At 40.6% G+C, this 6,911-nt stretch overlaps 1 long non-coding RNA gene across 1 annotated transcript; it reads left to right on the top strand.

Annotated features, from left to right (window-relative positions):
- Positions 1-9: 9 nt before the first annotated feature.
- LOC114029322 lies at positions 10-6,203 on the top strand. Its single transcript, XR_003567470.1, has 3 exons — positions 10-319; positions 5,545-5,656; positions 6,120-6,203. It is a non-coding gene; the product is annotated as an uncharacterized LOC114029322 (long non-coding RNA).
- Positions 6,204-6,911: the final 708 nt, after the last annotated feature.

Genomic DNA, 6,911 nt, shown 5'->3' with positions numbered 1-6,911 from the left:
GGCCCCTCTTTACCACAAACAGAACATCCGCACCTGTTTCAAAGTCTGCCTAGGGGATTGCTGTGCAAGTTCGTATAAACTGTGCTCTCATGGGCCAATCTTAGTCTCTCCCATTTCATAATGGTTTTAGACATCCTCAAAAAGAGACAGAGCTGACACGAAGAGGGGAAAAAATTCCCAGAGTTTTTCATGAGCTTCGCAAAGAAGGAATCAGCAGAAAATGGATTTGTGCCTCAGTTTCTCTTAAGCTGCACTGGAAATGAAAATGACATGCAGCTGAAGCACCACCTGCTGAGAGGTTTTATATGGAGGAGAACAGGTACATTTTCAATTGCTGCTTAATTGTTTAGCATAAAGAAAGAGAAATCAATATGAAAGGAAGCAACAGAAAGGAGCAGGAATTGTAGGGTCACAGATCAAATAGCAGTTTATAGAGAGGATGCCCAGGGTAAGAAAGTGTCAGGGGCTTGAATAAACATGCCTTGACCATCCCTACTCCCAAACCCAGATGATGAACTGGGAAGCATTTGGAAAACTCATGGAATGTTCAGTGTCTCTTGGCCCTGTTGGAGACCCTTGTCCGAGACTCAGAGAGTTCCTGAGCCAAGGATTAGGAAGCTTTTTTGACATAGTGATATCACCAGTGAGCATATGCCTCAAAGACAAACAGAAGGGAGAAAAAAAATTATATATATATACACATACATATACATATATACACATTTATATGTGTGTGCATATATTCTTAGTAGTACTCTTTTTTTGCAGCAAAGAACTAGAAATACAGTACATGATGGGTACAGTGGGTACCCATCAATTAGAGAATTGAGGTATATAAATTTAATAGGAGGTGATGACTATAATGGACTCAAAGAAACCTGGGAAGATTTATATGAACTGATAGAGAATGAAGAGAGCAGAATTAGAAGGGCAATTTACACAATGACCACAACAATTGAAAAGAAAACAACTCTGAAAGAGTTCAGAACTTTGATGAATGTAGTGACCAGTTGTGATTTGAGGGGATAGACCAGCAGTGTAGAATGAAACATACATTTTCTTCTTTTTCTTCTTCTTCTTCTTCTTCTTCTTCTTCTTCTTCTTCTTCTTCTTCTCCTTCTCCTTCTCCTCCACCTCCTCCTCCTCCTTCACAATTTTATACATAATCCTTTGTATATTAAAATGTTGATGTTCATTGGTATTAAAGTTCATAATTTAATGAAGCTACTGTCCTAGTAGAGCTAGCATGCCTTTAAACACTTAACATTCAGCACAGTGCCTGGCACATTTGCTATTGTTGTTCAGTTGTTTTCAGTCATGTCTGACTCTTTGTGACCCCATTTGGGTTTTTCTTGGCAAAGATATTGGAGTGGTTTGCCATTTCCTTCTTCAGCTCATTTGACAGATGAACAGACTGAGGCAAACAGGGTTAAGTGACTTGCCCAAGGTCACATAACTAGGGGATTGCTATGCATTCATATAGACGGTGCTGTCATGAGCCATCCGAGTCTCTCCCATTTCGTAATGGTTTTAGACATCCTCAAAAAGAGACAGAGCTGACAGGAAGAGGGGAAAAAATTCCTTAACTAGTAAGTATCTGAAGCCAGAATTGAACTCAGAAAGATGAGTCTTCATAAATCCAGACCTGGCACTCTATCCACTGCTCCACCTAGTTGCCCCACCTGGCACCTAGTAGATACTTAATAAATGTTTATTGATTGATTGATTGATTAATAAAATTAAAATAGCCCTCCAACCCCCCAGAAGAGGTGGCCAGAAAGTTCTGATCCAACCCTTTTAAAAATGGCACCCAAAGTCTTGGTACCTAGGAGTCCTCTAGGGTCTTAATCTGTTATTGTAGAGGAGATCCTAACCATTCCCCCTCCCTCACACAACCCCCTTGGCTTTCCTAATCTCAAGTGGGCCTAACAATCATACATCTTTCTACTTAACTATATGCTCAGGTCTAGTTCCTGCTTACCCAGTCATAGATTAAGGTTCTCTGGAACTGTAGACCCTGACTTTGGAGGTCTTCCTTCTGTCAGAAAGAAACACAGCAATGGGATGGAGAACAAGTGGGATTGTGTATAGGAAGGACTGACAATACCCCTTAGACACTTCCACCCTGCTGACACATAGAACAGATGTGCCAAACACCTGTCTCACTGGCTGCAAGCTTCCCACAACAATTCCGAATGCAGCTCTATGCCAATTAAAATGTATTTGGGAAATATTTACCAAAATAAGTGAACATACAATAAAACATAGGTAATGTTAACATGTGGTTTTTTAAGGCAATATGCAGGTACCGGGATCCTTATGGATAGTTTATTAGTCCATTTCTATCTAAGTTTGACATCACTGCTATAGATATGCAAGATGGCTGGAGTAAGGAGAGGGTTGATTGTGTTAGGATTTATACCTGAGGCTAAAGTTACCTAAAATGTTGTAGAGACAGAGCAGAGCTGCTATGCTTTTCATCAAACAACCATACACGGTGATGATCAGAGACTGTGGGTGTAGCAGCCAAATGAGGCTGGAAGGAGCAGTTAGTGTAGCCGTGTGCCCCATGGCTTTGGGATTTCTTCCCGTTGTGTCTTCCTTGTGGTAAATGTGGGTCATTTCCTAGTGTCTGAGTGGGTTATGTGCTTATGGTAATCTAACACGACATAAAATTTACCAGAATAAGGGAAGCTGAGTCATAATGAAACTATGTTGTGTATTCAGCATAAAAGAGGCCAGGAGGGCTCACTACTGGGCTGACATCCTGGGTAAGAGGTGTTGGGTAGCAATCACTGGGATCTGACAGTTACACCAGCTTACCATGCAATCAACTCCCCCATTTTCTGTCGCATTAGAGACTTTTATGGGATGATACCCCTGGCAAAGCCAGGCTTCATAGCAAAGTAGAACAGCTACAGGGGTCTGGTGTTCTTGTATGAATTCCTGAGGAAGTTTTCTGTGGTGGGCTATCTTGAAGACTGCCTGAGGTCTTGAGCACAGAGAACAGCAGATGGTCTGAGTAATGATCATTTGTGTAACAAAGTTAATGTCCTTGAGAATAAGACCCTATAGGACCCCTAGGTACCAAGACTTTGGGTGCCATATTTTAAAGGGTTGTATCAGAGCTTTCTGGCCACCTCTTCTGAGGGTTGGAGGGCTATCTTAATTTTATTAATCAATCAGTCAAACATTTATTAAGCATTTACTATGTGCAGTGCTAAGCATTTAAAGGAATGCTAGATTCTCTTGGGTGCAGCTCTACCAATAACATTTGTTTGATGGTGCTCTTGATAGAAAAAAGGAAAATACTTTCTGACTTTTTCAGATGCCTTCATAAAAAATTATGTTTTGGTTTCCATGACAGATATAAAGCTGGAAACAAGACCATTCCTAGCATACATTAATAAGTTCTGACAGCTAAGAGCCATTTGGGGTGGGGAGGAGGCAATGATGTAGCAGAGATTTTCAAGAAGAACCAGAATGAGGAGCTCTGGTCTGATTAGCAGAGTACACCCTCTAGATAACCTGGTAGGTCTGATAAACTTTCCCATCCAGCTGAATGACTGCCTTGATGACTCAAAGAGTGAGAGTGCTGAGGGACAGACAAGACAGCGAGGAGCCCATGCAGCGAGGATCAGCTGGTGTTGGTAGGGTTCCTGGGGTCACTGTGACTAGGGATTCTGTTGCAGTGCCTGATCATCTGTCCAGCAGCGTTCATCAGAACCTTTGTTCATATATTCCTGAGAAATACCCTCTACTTACTTATTAATTCTTAAAGGCCCAAGTCAAAAATTGTTTTTAATCAGACCTGTGATTTCATCTAGTGTGAGGAGCTCCTACGGGTGAGAAATTCCTTCTGTTCATCTATTAATGCCAATTGGCATCTACTCTGCAACCTTTTCTCAGAGAGCTGCCCAAAGATGTTAAGAACACTTGCCCAGGGTTACCCAGAGCACAGCTAGAATGTGAACCATAGGATCATAGAATTATAAGATGATAGATTTAGGGTTCAAAGGGACCTTGGAGATCATTGAGTCCAACCTCTTTACAGATGAGGAAACATGCTCAAAAAACTTAAGTGAACAGCTCATGGTCACTCAGATCATTCTGACTCTGAGAGCAGTTCTCTCTGCCTTTCAACTCATATAATAGTAATTATTGTTACAATATGGGACAACTAGATGGTACAGTGGATAGAATGCCAGGCCTGGAGTTAGAAAGACCCAAGTTCAAATTGAACCTTAGACACTTACTAGCTATGTGACCCTGGGCAAGTCACTTAACCCTGTTTGCCTCAATTTCCTCACGTGTAAAATGAGCTGGAGAAGGAAATGGTAAACCACTTTAGTAGCTTTGCCAAGAAAACTCCAAATGAAGTTACAAAGAGTCAGACATGACTGAAAAACAACTAGACAACAACAAAAATTATTAGAATATAGAACAGTACTGCTCACCTGTGACAAACAAGAAATTTATCCCCTGATATGATGTTCTACCAGGGAATGTACATCCCTGTCTAGCAGGTTAGTTTGGTTCCTGTTTTTGTAGAGTTTTTTGTGGGTAGTTAGGCAGTGTAGTGGATAGGGCTCTGGGTCTAGAGTTGGAAAGACCTGAGTTCAGATACAGCCTCAGACACTTACTAGCTGTGTAACCCTGGCCAAGTCACTTAACTGCTATTTGCCTCAGTTTCCCCATTTGTAAAATATGGATAATAAGAGAATCTACCTCCCAAAAGACTATTGTGAGGATCAAAGTAGATAATATTTGTAAAGCACTTAGCACAGTGCCCAGCACATTGTAATTGCTAATATAAATGTTAGCTACAATCTTTTGTATTAGTATTGTGTCCCTTGTAATATTTAGGAAAGATGAGTTACTTTTTTAAAGGGGTAGCACAGGGAATGTCCCCCTGCTACCACAGATGCCCCTTGGCTTGCTTTTGCCCTAACAACTTATTTCTACTAGTTCTAGTAGTCAATTTATAATCTCTCTTGGCTTATAGACTTTCGTCTTTATGGGAATTTGCCTTGGCTTAAGGAAAGTATTTTAACAGACAACCAGCAAAATATCTACAACTCTCCTATTTGTCTCTAGCTATCTAGGAAGCAAGCTTCAAAGACAGTAGTGATGTTCTGAGACTTCTTTAAAGTGTCACTTTTGGATAGCATCATGATTGTCTTGTCCAACCCCATCCCACGCCGCCAGCCTCAGACACACTGAAGTGGGAATGATGTTCTCCCTTGGCACAGATCCAAACCTTTTCCCAAATAGCTACTTGTGCCATAATTAATCACACAGGTGAGAGGGGAAGTAAAACAATAGCAGTGAAAGAAGAGTGAGCAGTGGGGGCTACAATTTGTTAGACAAGAGTAAGCCAGAACTCATGCAGCCTGTTGCGGAGGCTGAATCAGCTTCTTCCCCTTTTCACTCCTTACCTTGTTGGGAAAGAAGGAGACAAAACTCGGAGAATATGGGGAGTTAATAGGAGCTGCTCCTTGAAGTACTTGCATTATCTCACCAACCACTGCTCTCATCTCCCAGCAGGGTCTTTGGCATCTCCTTGCTGTCCAGCCATGGCAACAGAAACTCATCTAAGACCCAGAAGGAAAGAGGAGGGGAACAGACACCCAGAGAGAAACCAGGCATAACCCTGGTAACTCAACCATAACTCAACCCTGTCCACCCACATGACTCCAAGATGGAGAACAGACTTCCTCTTCTGGCTCCTCTCTCCCAGAATTCTCCCAAAGCAAGGGTTCTTAACCTGGAGTCTATGAATTTGCATTTTAATTGATTTGGGGAACTATTTTGGTTTCTTTTGTAATACTATATATTTTATTTTATGCATTTAAAAACATTATTCTGAGAAGAAGTCTGTAGACCTAACCCAGACTGACACAGGGGTCTGTGACCTACAAAAGATTGAGAATCCCTGTCCTAAAGCAAAATCCCATAAATCCAGATTCAAAGCTGGTCACCAATTGGCAAACTCTGATGTAGTCTCTACTCACCTCCATAGCAGCGCTTGGGATACAGGTGCTACATCATGACAATGATGATGCTGGCTGATATTATAGGTTTTTTATATATTTATAGCTTTTCTGACTTGTTTACAGATGTTATCTGGTGCAGCAAATAACGTTGAACCTGGAGTCAGGAAGACCTGAATTCAAATCCAGCCTCAGATACTTGCCAGCTGAGTGATCCTGGACAAGTCACTCAATCTCTGCTTGCCTTAGCTTCCTTTTCTTTAAAATTAAGATAATGATAGCACCTATCTACCAGGATTATGGTAAGGATAAAATGAGATAATATTTTTAAAGTGCTTTGTAAATCTTAACTATATATGCTAGTTATTATTATTTCACTGGATCTTCACAATAATTCTGTGAAGTTTAGGCACAGCCAATGTTATTTATCTCCATTTTACTGATTAGGAAATGGAGTCACAGACATTCTGCCAAACAGATACTGTAGAGGAAATACTTTGGAGGTGTTTTCGCAAGAGATCAAATAATTGTTGTGGTAAAAGATGAAATGACTGAGGAAAGCAGAGGTGCAAACTTCTGAGTGTATTGATTTATTAAAAGAATGCATACCAATTGCCTAACAAATTGGGACAAAATTTCTTCAGCTTAGCCCTAGACTCCAAATACAGGAGACAGACTTTTATGCATTAAAAACAATTAATCAAATTAGGCCAATTAATTAAAAGGAAGCAATACAACATTAGATAATCTGATTTCTAATTGGATGAAAGATTAGGGCCTTTCCAAATTGGGAGGGGAAGAATGAACAGATACATTTCCTTGAATTTAGAAAAAGAAGTGTCCCACTCCCCCTAAATGTCTGTGAATAATCAAAGGGACATAAAAACAATAACTGATTGATCAGTGCCAGGCCAGTTT

This window comes from Vombatus ursinus, unplaced genomic scaffold (assembly GCF_900497805.2).
Source record: "Vombatus ursinus unplaced genomic scaffold, bare-nosed wombat genome assembly UNPS02014926.1, whole genome shotgun sequence".
In the NCBI taxonomy this organism is placed as follows: Eukaryota; Metazoa; Chordata; class Mammalia; order Diprotodontia; family Vombatidae; genus Vombatus; species Vombatus ursinus.
The sequence above is the reverse complement of the archived record's forward strand: the minus strand, read 5'-3'. Positions and strand labels throughout refer to the sequence as shown.